At 37.2% G+C, this 14,326-nt stretch overlaps 1 pseudogene; it reads left to right on the forward strand.

Moving 5' to 3' along the window:
- The first annotated feature begins 472 nt into the window (after nt 1-472).
- LOC144253809 (uncharacterized) lies at nt 473-14,091 on the forward strand (annotated as a pseudogene).
- The last annotated feature ends 235 nt before the right edge of the window (nt 14,092-14,326 follow it).

The raw sequence follows: 14,326 nt of genomic DNA on the forward strand, positions 1-14,326 counted from the left end.
AGTACTACGTTTAATGACCACAAGCGGGCGCTCTGGATTCTGTTCATAGTCACTGCACAGATGGGGTGGTGCATTCCAGGCACACCAGCTACCTGGGAGGCCATGGCAGGAGGATTCAAGGCCAGCGTGGGCGCATTACTAGACCCTTATTAAAAACACACAGTAGGAGTTGTGATAAGGATGAGGGTCAGAGCATCCCATGGATTCAGCACCCAGTTTGCGGGGATAAGGAAAACCCAGCAGCCACAAACCTGTCACTCTGACCTGTTTCGTTCATTGATTGGATGCCATGAACTCAGAGGGCAGGCTCTCTGGGCTCAGCCTGAGGGTGGGCCGAAGACCTGTCCAATCCCCATGCAGTCCATGCAGAGAGGCAGGGCTCCCACGTCTTCAGCAGTCTGTACTGTAGCCCGCTGTTCTCGGGGTGCACTGGTGGCTCTCTCTCTCTCTTGTGCCAGAAACCCCAGGTTCCATGCTACACAGGGGCTGGAAGAGCTGTTCAGAGGACATTGGACCCCCTGAGAGCCGGGACATTGTGAGTGTGGCTGGCACCTCGAGACTGGGCGGGCAGGCTGAGGCAGTGAGACTGGCGGTGGTGGGACCCAAAAGGTTAGCTTGCAACTCCTTGGGGTGCTCTCCAGCTCTGCCAGCCGCAGGGCCTCTCCAGGCTGTCCAGGGGAGCTGAGGTCAGCAACTGAGATCCTGGGCATCCTGTTCCATTACTGCATGGTGTTTTCAGCTCCTTCCTGCAGCCCTCTGTGGGCGTCCATGTGCCACTAGCCCAGCATGTCCCCAGAGTGTGTGGTGACGAGGGGACACATCATCAAGAGGGAACCTCAGCTCCACGTGTAGTGTTCCAGCATGAGAGAAGCTATGGTCTGTAGGGTCCCCAGGTCCCCATTCCTCCTGAGCTTTATAAATGTTATGGAAGCAGTATCTCCAGTCCAGAACCCAAATCTCAAATCCAGAATCCAAATCAGAAAGCCAGAGCTCCAGCCTAGCTCTTCATTAAATTTCCAGCTTCCCATTCACAACGCCAGGGTTTCCACTTAACTTTATTAGTTATTTTTCCCCCATTCTTCATTTCAAATTGGTGCAGTGTTTGTAATTTTTTTTTTCTCCAAGAACCGGATGACACTTTGTAGAAAAAGAAAAAAATGCTTCTAATTTATGAGCATTTCACAAAAGGAAAGCAGACAAGTATGACTATACAATTTGAAAAAAGAAAAAAAAATGTCTCTCCTCCCTTTGTCTTCCCAGGCACAAACACCAAATCACAATGTCTGAGTTGAGATTCCCCCTTGAAGATGTTACTGTGTGATGTGTCCTCATCCATCCTCCCATATTGGTCTAGTCTTAAGCTTAAGAATTGCCTGATAACACTGTTCCCATATATGTCATATCTGAAGTCTTTTGGAGTGTCCAGAATACAGTGCCTGTGTTCTCTTCCTTCTATAAAGCAGTTTGAAGTATGAGGTGGGAGCTTCCAGGGAGGAACTGGATGCCCTTCAGATGGCAGGGGTCTTTAGTGACACAGAGCTGGGACCTTCTGGGAAACTGAGACAGTGTGAAGACCCTGCCCAACCCTGTTTCTTGCAGTCAAGTCAGAAGATTTCACACACATTGCTCAGAGTAGCAGACTGTGAGTTTATTAGAAGTGACATGAAATGGGGAAAAGGTGACAGTGGGTCCTGTTAGAGAGGAGAGGAATAGAGTGCCCCTCCTGCAGTCTAGTTATTGTGGATCCCAGAAACGTTTTTAGAAAGTCCCACCCAGATCCATCTTTTGATTTTGGACCGACAGCAGGATAACATTAGATTTTCAAGTTCCCATTGCCATGACCACTCTAGGATTGAACTTCAGAGGCATTCAACCACTGAGCCACATCTGCAGCCGTATTTTGTATTTTATTTAGAGGCAGGGTCTCACTGAGTTGCTTAGGGCCTTGCTTTTGCTGGCTTTGAACTTGTGATCCTCCTGCCTCAGCCTCCCAAGCTGCTGGAATTACAGGTGTGCACTACCACGCCAACAATAGCCTCAGTTTTCACAAATAGATAACAATAACTTGTACTCCCTTTGTAGTTCATTTCAAGTTTTTATTCCATACCTTCATTAACTATTTAATTTTATGAATCTGATGTCATTTCATTTTCTATTTCTCTAATTTCTTAAAGATGTTGATCTTTTTAATTAATTAGTACTTAGATATCACCTATCTAAAGAGGCTATTCAAGGGGCTAGTGTTGTGGCAAGGTGGTAGAGCACTCGCCTAGCACATGTGCTGCACTGGGTATGATCCTCACTACCACATAAAAATGAATAAATAAAATAAAGATATTCTGTACATCTACAACTAAAAATTATGTTTTAAAAAGAGAGGCTATGGGCTGGGGATATAGCTCAGTTGGTAGAGTGTTTTCCTTGCATGCATAAGGCACTGGGTTCAATCCCCAGGACCACACACACACACAAAAGAGAGGCTGTTCAAGTCCTTGTCTGTTCCTTTGATGTCTTTATCTTTTCTTATTAAAAGTATTTTCTTGGCCTGGGATTGTGGTTCAGTGGTAGAGTGCTCGCTTAGCACAGCTGGGACCCAGGCTCAATCCTCAGCACCACATAAAAATAAAGGCATTGTGTTATGTCCATCTACACCTAAAAAATAAATTTAAAAAAGTTTAAAAAATATTTTGATGCATAATATTCAATTGTGTATAAATTCCACATTTTTTATCCATTCATCTATTGAAGGGCATCTAGGTTGGTTTCACATTCTAGCTATTGTGAATTGTGCTGCAATAAACATTGATGTTGCTGTGTCCCAGTAGCATGCTCTTCTTAGGTCCTTTGGGTATAGTCTGAGAAGAGGAATAGCTGGGTCAAATAGTGGTTCCATTCCCAGTTTTCCAAGGAATCTCCATACTGCTTTCCAAATTGGCTGCACCAATTTGCAGTCCCACCAGCAGTGTATGAGTGTACCTTTTCCCCACATCCTTGCCAGCACTTGTTTTTTGACTTCATCATGGCTGCCATTCTTACTGGAGTGAGATGGTATCTTTGAGTAGTTTTAATTTCCATTTCTCTTATTGCTAGAGATGATGAGGATTTTTTTTGTATACTTGTTGATTGACTGTATATCCTCTTCTGAGAAGTGTCTGTTCAGGTCCTTGGCCCATTTGTTGATTGGGTTATTTGTTTTTGTAGTGATTAGCTTTTTGAGGTCTTTGTATACCCTAGAGATTAGAGCTCTATCTGAAGTGTGAGGGGTAAAAATTTGTTCCCAGGATGTAGGCTCCCTATTCACCTCACATATTATTTCTCTTGCTGAGAAAAAAGTTTTTAGTTTGAATTCATCCCATTTGTTGATTCTTGGTTTTAATTCTTGTGCCATAGGCATCTTATTAAGGAAATTGGGGTCTAGCCCCACGTGATGGAGATGAGGACCTACTTTTTCTTCTACTAGACACAGAGTCTCTGGTTTACTTCCTAGATCCTTGTTCCTTTTTGAGTTAACTTTTTTGCATGGTGAGAGATAGGAATTCAATTTCATTTTGTTGCATATGTATTTCCAGTTTTCCCAGCACCATTTGTTGAAGATGCTATCCTTTCTCCAGTGCATGCTTTTAGCACCTTTGTTTAATATAAGAAGTTGTAGTTTTGTGGGTTAGTCTCTGTGTCCACTATCCTGTACCATTGGTCCATCAGCCTGTTTTGGTGCCAGAACCATGCTGTTTTATTACTATTGCTCTGTAGTATAGTTTAAGAGCTGGTATCACGATACCACCCATTTCAATCTTCCTGCTTAGAATTGCTTCAGCTATTCTGGGTCTCTTATTTTTCATGAAATTCATAATTGCTTTTTCTATTTCTGTGAAGAATGCCATTGGGATTTTGATTGGAATTGCATTGAATCTGTATGGTGCTTCTGGTAATATGGTCATTTTAATAATATTAATTCTGCCTATCCATTAGCAAGATAGATCTTTCCATCTTCTAAGGTCTTCTTCTATTTCTGTCTTTAGGGTTCTATACTTTTCATTGTATGGATCTTTCACCTCTTTTTTTGATTCCCAAGTATTTTATTTTATTTTGGTTTTTGAGGATATTGTGAATGGGGTAGTTTTCCTCATTTCATTTTTATAGTATTTGTCATTGATATACAGGAATGCCTTTGATTTATGGGTGTTGATTTTATATCCTACCACTTTGCTGAATTCATTTACTAGTTGCAGAATTTCTTGCTAGAGTTTTTTTTTTGGGTCTTCTAGGTATAGAATCATATCATCAGCAAATAGTGCTAGTTTAAGTTCTTATTTTCCTATAGTTATTCCTTTCATTTCTTTCATCTGTCTAATTGATCTGACCAGTGCTTCAAAAACTATGTTGAATAGAAGTGGAGAGAGAGGGCATCCCTGACTTGTTCCAGATTTTAGAGGGAATGCCTTTATTTTTTCTCCATTTAGAATGATGCTGGCCTGAGGCTTAGCGTAGATAGCTTTTACAATGTTAGGTAAGTTCCTGTTATCCCTAGTTTTTCTAATGTTTTGAACATAAAGGGGTGCTGTATTTTGTCAAATGCTTTTTCTGCATCTATTGAGATTATCATATGGTTCTTATCTTTAAGCCTATTGATGTGATGAATTACATTTGTTGATTTCCATATGTGTAACCAACCTTGCATCCCAGGGATGAATCCCACTTGATCATGGTGCACGATCTTTTTAATATGTTTTTTGCATCCGATTTGCAAGAATTTTATTGAGGATTTTTGCATCTATATTCATTAGAGATATTGGTCTGAAGTTTTCTTTCTTTGAAGTATATTTGTCTGGTTTTGGAATCAGGGTGATATTTGCCTCATAGAGTAAATTTGGAAATACTCCTTCTTTTTCTATTTCCTGAAATAGATTGAAGAGGATTGGTATTAGTCCTTCTTTAAAAGTCTTATAATACTCGGCTGCATATCCATCTGGTCCTGGGCTTTTTTTCTTGGTTGGTAATATTTTGATGGCCTCTTCTATTTCCTCACTTGATATTGGTCTGTTTAAGTAGTGTGTATCTTCTTGACACAATCTGGGCAGATCATATGACTTAAGGAATTTATCGATGCCTTCACTATCTTCTATTTTATTTCAGTGATAAGGTTTCAAAATAATTTCTAATTATCTTCTGTATTTCTATAGTGTCTGTTGTGATATTGCCTTTTTCATCCTGTATGCTATTAATTTGAGTTCTCTCTCTTCATCTCTTCATTAGCATGGCTAAAGGTCTGTCAATCTTATTTATTTTTTCAAAGAACCAACTTTTAGTTTTGTTATTTTTTTCAATTGTTTCTTTTGTTTCAATTTCATTGATTTCAGCTATGATTTTAATTATTTCCTGCCTTCCACTGCATTTCCTGTTGATTTGTTCTTCTTTTTCTATGGCTTTGAGATGTAGTGTGAGGTCATTTATTTGTTGGCTTTTTCTTCTTTTAGGGAATGAACTCCAGGCAATGAATTTTCCTCTTAGTACTGCTTTCATAGTGTTCCAGAGATTTTGATATATTGTGCCTTTGTTTTCATTTACCTCTAATAATTTTTAAATTTCTCCTTGATGTCTTCTGTAACCCATCTTTCATTCAGTAGCATATTGTTCATTCTCCATGTGATGTAGGAATTTTTCTTCCTTATTTTATTGTTGATTTCCAATTTCACTCCATTATGATCGGATAAAATGCATGATACATCTCTACTTATTTGTATTTGCTAAGAGTTGCCCTATGGCATAATATATGGTCTACTTTTGAGGAGGATCCATGTGCTGCATGGAAAAAAGTATATCCACTGTATGTTGTGCCTCAGTCTGGCTGGGCACAATTCAGGAGCCACTTATCAAAAGAAACTAACTTTATTTTTAGAACTACAAACACCAAGCAAAACAGCTCCAAAGGAAAAAACCCTCAGAGCCCAACTGCCACCACCGGCTTCCACAAGCCTCTCACCACACAAACCACCCCACCTCCCACAATCCTCCTGCTCTTGAGGCCGATTGGCTGGGTCGTGTGGGCGGAGCCAAAGAAGTCCCCCAATGAGCAGTTCCGTAGTCTGAAGGGCAGGGAAACAGCCCAATGAACATCACCGCAGAGAAGCCAATCAGCTAGATGTTGCTGGGGCCGCTGTGAGCCAATCATCAGCTGGCAGTCTGAAGGGCAGGGAAACAGCCCAATGAACATCACCGCAGAGGAGCCAATCAGCTAGATGTTGCTGGGGCCACTGTGAGCCAATCATCAGCCGGCAGCTGTTGCTGGCAGCTGGAAGTTTGCTGGGGCCCCTTTGGCTGTGGCTCTCAACAATGTTGGTTGATATATTCTATATATGTCAATTAAGTATAAGTTATTAATTGTGTTATTGAGTTCTATAGTTTCTTTATTTAACTTTGGAAGATCTTCCAGTGGTGAGAGAGGTGTGTTAAAATCATCCATGATTGTGTGATGGTCTATTTGTCTCTTGAACTTGAGAAGAGTTTGACTGATGAACATAGCTGCACCATTGTTGGGGGAATATATATTAATGATTTTTATGTCTTGTTGGTGAATGGTTCCCTTTAGCAGTATGTAGTGTCCTTTATCCCTTTTGATTAACTTTGGATTGAAGTCTATTTTATTTGATATGAGTATGGACATCCCTGCTTGTTTCTGAGGTCCATGTGAGAGGTATGATTTTTCCCAACCTTTCACCTTCAGTCTGTGTATGTCTTTTCTTATCAGATGGGTCTCCTGTAAGCAGAATATTGTTGGATCTGGATCTCTTTTTTTAATAATCTAGTCTGATAGCTTATGTCTTTTGATTGGTGAGTTTAAGCCATTAACATTTAGGGTTACTATTGAGATATGGTTTATACTTCCAGCCATGTTTGTTTATTTTTGTTATTTAACTTGATTTGTTTTTCCTCTTTGATTAGTTTTATTCTTTGTTGTACTACCTACTACTGTTGATTTTCATTGTTATTTTTCATTTTATCTTCATGTAATGTTTTGCCAAGGATGTTTTGAAGAGCCAGTTTTCTAGGTGCAGATTCTTTTAACTTTTGTTTATCATTGAAGATTTTTATTTTATCTTCAAACTTGAAGCTTGATTTTGCTGAACACAAGATTCTTGGTTGGAACCAATTATCTTTCAGCATTTGAAATACGCTGTTCCAGGATCTTCTAGCTTTCAGAGTCTGTGTTGAAAAATCAGCCATTAACCTAATTGGTTTAACCCTAAATGTAATCTGCTTCCTTTCTCTTGTGGCTTTTAAAATTCTCTCCTTGTTCTCTATGTTGGGTATTTTTATTATAATGTGTCTTGATGTGGATCTCTTGTGGTTTTGTACATTTGGTGTCCTGTAGGCTTCTAGGATTTGGATTTCTGTTTCATTCTTCATGTCTGGAAATTTTTTCTAAAATTATTTCATTGAAAAGGTTGCTCATTCCTTTGGTTTGGACCTCTATACCTTCCTCTATCCCAATAACTCTTAAATTTTGGTCTCTTTATGTTATCCCAATTTCTTTGATGTTCTGCTCGTGGTTTCTCATCAGCCTTTCTGAGCTGTCTACACTCTTTTTGAGATGATATACTTTGTCTTTGTTGTCTGATGTTTTGACTTCTAAGTGTTCTACTGTGCTGGTGATACTCTCATTTTAGTTTTCAATTTGGTTTATCATTTCCTTCATTTACAGGATTTCTTTCTCTTTTTTTGTATAATTTCTATCTCCCTGTAGAGTTTATCTTTTGCTTCTTGGATTTGTTTATGTAATTCACTGTGAAAGTGATCTTTCATTGTCTGCATTTGCTGTATAAAGTCCTCCTTAAGACTCCAGATCATCTGAGCCATGTATATCTTGAAATTTTTATTTGACATTTTTTTCTGCTGTAGCTATTATCTCCTCTATTGTTGAGTTGTTGTGCATTGTTTGTGGCCCTTTCTTTCCTTGTTTTTTCATATTGCTCATGTTTCTTTCCAGCTCTGTATGACTGTTGTGTTATTATTTTCTCCTATAAATTTGTATTACTCTTTTATAGTTCCAAGATCTCTCCTTTTGTTCTGATGCAGTTTGAGGCCCTCATCAGATGCAGCCAATTGATCTTAGAGTTTCAGGCTTCAGACCTGGAAGTTTACCATCAGCTGAGTAAAATTATTTCTGGATCACTCTCAGTGTGTGTCTAGTTGCTTGATTCCACATGTCAGATGGATGGGCTGACAGTACACACACTACCCACAGCTATAGATTGTTCATGAATATTTTAAGGCTGACATCCCATCACTTGTCTTCATTTCCTGAGCCTCTGCATGATCCTCACCACCCTCAAACTCTACCACCTCGTCTGGACCTTGATGAGAGCTACAACTCCGGAATTGGTTTTTAATCCAATCTGCTTGGCTATATCTTTGATAGATCATCAGATAGATGAATGATTTTTATTCTTTGTCATTTTGGTTTATATCAGGTTTTTAATTTTAATTAGTTTCTCATTTGATTTATCATTTTTCTTCTGTAGATCTTCCCTTTACTTGTTTTCAATTTTATCTTTTATTCCTCATGAAATATTGAATATTATTTTGTTGTTATTTGTTTATTTTAGACAATAGGGTGTATTTTGACATATTATACATACATGAGGTGCAACCCATTACAATTTTGATCCCATTATTGTGGTTGAATATGTTGTGGAGTTGCACTGGTCATGTATTCATACATGAGTGTAGGAAAGTTATGTTCAATTCATTCTGCTGTCTCTCCTATTCCCATCCTTCCTCCCTTCCTTTCTTTCCCCTTTGTTTTATCCAATGAAATTGTGTATATCCCCCCATCCTTACTTATCCTAGCTTGTTACGGGTTAGTATTCACATATCCGATAGAACATTTGACACTTGGTTTTTGGCACTGGCTTATTTCACTTAGTGTGGTAGTTCCATCTTCAGTTCTATCCGTTTACCAACAAATGATGAGTGCTGGCTTTCTAATTGTGAATTATTTTTAACTTTTTTATTATTGAAAGTTTTTTTCTAATCATCAATTTTGAATTTTGCTGGATATAGTATTTTTCATAGGGATCTATTTTCTTTAAGAGCTTGGTAGATATTATTCCAGGACCTCCTAGTTTGGTGGTCTGAGTTGAAAAATCAGCTGACATCCATGCTGGTATGAAATGTTTCCCTCTAAATGTGACCAGCTGTTTTTCTGTAGCCACTTAAAAAATTTTATTCATAATCTGTATGTTAGGCATTTTCATTATAATGTGACTTGATGAGGGTCTATTGTAATTTTGTATATTTGGGGTCCTCTTAGCCTTCTGTATTTGATTTACTATTTCATTCCTTATGCTTGGAGAATTTTCTTGTACTATTTCATTGAGAAGATTGTGCATTATTTTGGTTTGAACCTCCAAGCCTTCATATCTTCAAAGTGGTCTTGTCTGCTGGCAATGCTTTCCATTAAATTTCTAATTTGATTTATTGATTCCTTCATTTTGAGAATTTCTTCTTGATTTTTTTCCAGAATATGTATATTGAAGTGATCTTTCATTTTCTCTTTGATTTCACTTCTTACATTGCCCTTTACTCACAAATTAGTTGAACTCTAAAGTTTCTAAACATCTTCTTTGACATTTTTCCACTGTGGTGTTGATTATTTCTGTATTTTTGGTTGGTTTGGGGTATTTTTTTCCTTGCTTCATTATTTTGTTTATGTGTCAACAGTCTAAAAGTATGGCTCTGAGGCAGGAGAGTTTGTACCTGTGTGAAATTATATTTTCCCTGATGCTTTGCAGTACCTCATCATTTAGGGGGAGACAACCAATGCAAACAAATATAAAGCATGAAACCAAACAGTTTCTGCTGTTACATCTATAATATTAATTGAGACAGTAAACAGAAATTATGTGGTCAGTTATTGCCCACAATAAAAATAGTACATTTGCAAAAGGATTTATAATTTTGAATGAATAAGGAGAGAAAAGAAGAGATGTAGGGTGTGATGATTCTGAGGAATTAGAGAAAATAAAAGTGAAAAATTAAAGGAAAAGTGAATGATAGAAAAAAAAGTTTATGGCTACTAACAGAAGAAAAGAGAGAAACAATCAAGAGAAATGTATAATAACTAAGAAAATATACATAATATATATTTTTAAAGCAAGGAATACAAACCAAACTGATACATTCTAATCAAAAATCCTAGCCCTCAGAAGACTGAGACATTGGGCTGGGGTTATCTCTCAGTGGTGAAACATTTACCTAGCATGTGTATGGCACTGGTTTCAATTCTCAGCACCACATATAAATAAAAAATGAAAGTCCATTGACAACTAAAAAAAAAGACTGAGCCATGAAAATAACCTCCTTCAAAAAATGCTAGGATTTTTAAGTATGTATATGTATACGTGTTCATGAACAACTCAGCTCACAATTAAATAGGAAAAGAAAAAAAATGTGAACTAAGAGTTAAAGAATTTTTTTCCATTGGAGTTCAATAAATTTCAGCTTCCTTTCTCAACAGTGTTAGGTGGGGTGGGCAGGAGTGTGAAGTCTGCTCCACTTTCCGTGTGGAGTCACTGGAAGTGTTATGTGAGAGGAGATCCCATAGATGGAACTCCTAGAGGTGGGTTTAGGACTAAATAGGCTCTAGATTCTTTGTTGATTTGTGATTCGTTTGAAGATTTTGAATTGGTGTACCTCTACAGCCTGGCATTCTGTTCTGTGCAGGACACTCTGCCCTAATTATGTGGCAAAGGAGCTGCTCCTTTGACCCCTCTATCAACAGTGGATCCCATATTTCCTGGTTTCTTGGTTTAGTCTCTAATCTCAGTCACTCCTACTCCTACCCTTTCAAGTTCTTGGCCAGGCACATATCTCCCACACTATCCTGAAGGCCACCAATGCAAAGTGGAAGGAGTAGAGCCTAGTGGGTTTCCACAGCCTGTAATCTGTATGCTCCTTTCTGAGTCTGATTTTCTCCTGGTAACTTAGGCATATTTTCTGCAATGCAGTGAGGTTTTGTCAGCCCTATATTTAGGTCCCAGCTCAGGTTTGCCAGGAGTCAAGTCAGCTTCTATAGCTGCCAGCCCCTGTAGCATGGCTGTAAAATGTCTCCTTCCTCTTTCCTATGAGGCAGCTAGGCGACATGTGTCTTCTTTTGTATATGGTTATATTGTACAGCATATATTTCAGGTTAGTCTTGCAGTGTCTTTCATCTCTGCTCTCTCCATCCCCAGACATGCTTCAGACATCCTACATGTGTAGGTTCCTATAATTTCCTTATCCCTCTACTTTGCTTATAGGGGGACTTTTATATCTGATACTACTGGCAGCAGCAGTAGCATAGGAGATTTCTTACCTATTTTATTATCGCCAACTTCCTGAGTCCTCTATCTGCTTTGAGTATCTAGTATTAATTTCCAGTAAATCACCACCCTCCTGTTTATATCTATCTTACTGAGAAAGCAGCCTATCTGCGTTCTTGGTTTCAAGCTACAGATTAGTTAGAAGAGATATCCTCTCTTCCACCATCTTGACTCCTTCTCCTGTTATTTTAATTTTTTTTAGATATGTCTTCTCATCCAGCTGAAGAATTTTCACCAGAGCAGGGAATACATTATTTATTTCAAAAGATGGTAATGGAAAGATATGGTAATGGAAAGATATGAAATTCAAAATTTAAGGAGAAAATGAAAAAGTGTGAGACAATTAAAGTCAGAAACTTCGTAATAATAAATATTGCAAATGTGTGATTATCATCCATAATGAAAAATTAATGTCATCAAGTATCAATAACATATGACATCTCAGAAAACAGCTCAAATTTTCCAGTCACTTTTGTAGACCTATGTGTGTCTTTAAATATATATCCATAACATTTTCAATATCATACTTCTCCTCTAAGAATTTTTGGAAAATCTGCATTATGGACTATTCAGTGCTTCAGTTAGTAATTTAAATATTTTGAAATGTAGCATTGGGTTAAACATTCACTGAAATTTTTCTACAGACAAGAATTTAGAAAATAAAAGAAAAAAATATTCTGTGACAAATGTGATTGTTACTTTATAAAACGTCTATAATGGAAAAAAATCCCTTCTTGTACCAAAACAGAATTTTAATGAATATGAGAATATTTGTTCTTATCCACTATGTCTTATTTAAAATTCAGATACAGATATTTTTAGAGATCTCAACATTTATATTTTATGATACATAAATCATTTATCATTTATGATAAATTTTTTAAGACTATATAGGCCTTAGGTCTCTATCCTAAGAAATTACCAGTATATTTATATTCGTGAAGAACATGAATTCTGTGAAACTCATAAAAAATTATTTATTTTTTAATATTGTAGAAAACATCATTGTGATCATTTGACAAAGAAGCATAATCAATATGAGAAAGTTTCCCATCAGTGTTCACAATTGAGCCATCCAAGCATAGATATTCAAGAAAAGAATTACAGAAGTAAGGAATGTGAAAGAACTTTAAATAAAATTACAGGCATTACTGAACTGGAGAGAATCCTTACTGGAGGGAAGCCATACAATTTTAAAGAATATGTCAAAGCATTTAAAGATTCTTCAATTCTTTATGATAGCAGTGATAAGACCTACATATATAAACAATGTGGCAAAGCTTATGTGCAAACTTCAACCCTTACTAAACACAAGAAGATTCAAAGTGGAGAAAGATCATATCAATTTAATAAGTGTGTCAAAGACTTTAACAGTTGTTCAACCCTTATTAAACACTACAATATTCACACTGGAGAGAAGACTTGCAAATGTAATGAATGTGGCAAAGATTTTAGTCGAAGGTCAAGCCTTACTGTTCAACAGAGAATTCCTACTGGGGAGAAGCCATACAAATGTGAAGCATGTGGGAAAGCTCTCAATCAAAGTTCAAGACTTATTGTTCACCAGAGAATGCATTCTGGAGTGAAGCCATGCAATTGTAAAGAATGTGGCAAAGCTCTTAGTAGTAGATCAAGCCTTAGTGTTTACCAGAGGCTGCATTCTGGTGAAAAGCCTTACAAATGTGAAGAGTGTGGCAAAGCTTTTAGTGTTATGTCAGGCCTTACTGATAAGCACAGAATCCATACTGGAGAGAAGCCATACAAATGTAAAGAATGTTGCAAAGTGTTTAGTGTTAGGTCAAGCCTTGTTATTCACCAGAGAATTCATCTTGGAGAGAAGCCATACAAATGTGAAGAATGTGGCTAAGCTTTTAGTCAAAAGTCAAACCTTATTATTCACTAGAAAGCTCACACTGGAGAGAAGTTGTATAAATGTAACAGATGTGGCAAAACTTCTAGTCAAAACTCAACCCATATTGTTCACCAGCAACTTAATACTGGAGAGAAGCCCTACAAATGTGGAGAATGTGTCATTAGTTTTAATCAAAGAACAAACCTTACTGACCAGCAGGTAATTCATACTGGAGAGAAGCCATACAAATATAAAGAATGCGGCAAAGATTTTATTTGAAGTTCAAGACTTATTGTTCACCAGATAATTCATTCTGGAGAGAGGCCATACAAATGTAAAGAATGGGGTAAATCTTTTCCTGTTAGTCAAACCTTATTGCTCACCAGAGTATGCATACTGGAGAGAAGCCTTACAAATGTGAAGAGTGTAGCTGGCAAAGCTTTTAATCGAAGTTCAGGTCTTATTGTTTACCAAAGAATGCATACAGGAGAGAAGCCACTCAAATGAAAAGAATCTGGCAGAGCTTTTAGTGTTAAGTCAGACCTTACTTTTCACCAGAGATTTCAAACTGAAGAAAATCCATACAAATGTAAAGAATGTGGCAAAGCTTTTAGTGTTAGATCAGGCCTTATTGTTCATTAGAGAATTCACACTGGAGAAAAGCCATACAAATATAAAGAATGTGACAAAGCATTTAGTGTTAAATCAGACCTTACTGTTCACCAGAGAATTTACACTGGAGAAAAGCCATACAAATGTAAAAAATAATGTGGCAAAGTTTTTAAGTATTCTTTAAGTTTTACCAAGCACCAGAGAATTCATACTTGAAAGAAGCCTTACAAATGTAAAGAATGTAAAAAAAAAAAGCGTTGCCATTAGATCACAGCTTATTGATCACCAAAAAATTCATACCATTAAAAAAATGGCAAATATTTTACACAAAGCTCAACATTTTATGAACTGCAGAGATGTCATAGCAATGAAAAAAACCTACAAATATAGAGAATGTGGCAAAGCTTTTAAAGGAAACTCACATTTTATAAATCACCATAGAATTCAAACTCAAGAAAAGCTCTATAAATATAAAGAATATGTCACAGTTTTATTTAAGTCT

This window comes from Urocitellus parryii, chromosome 3 (assembly GCF_045843805.1).
Source record: "Urocitellus parryii isolate mUroPar1 chromosome 3, mUroPar1.hap1, whole genome shotgun sequence".
Classification (NCBI taxonomy): Eukaryota; Metazoa; Chordata; class Mammalia; order Rodentia; family Sciuridae; genus Urocitellus; species Urocitellus parryii.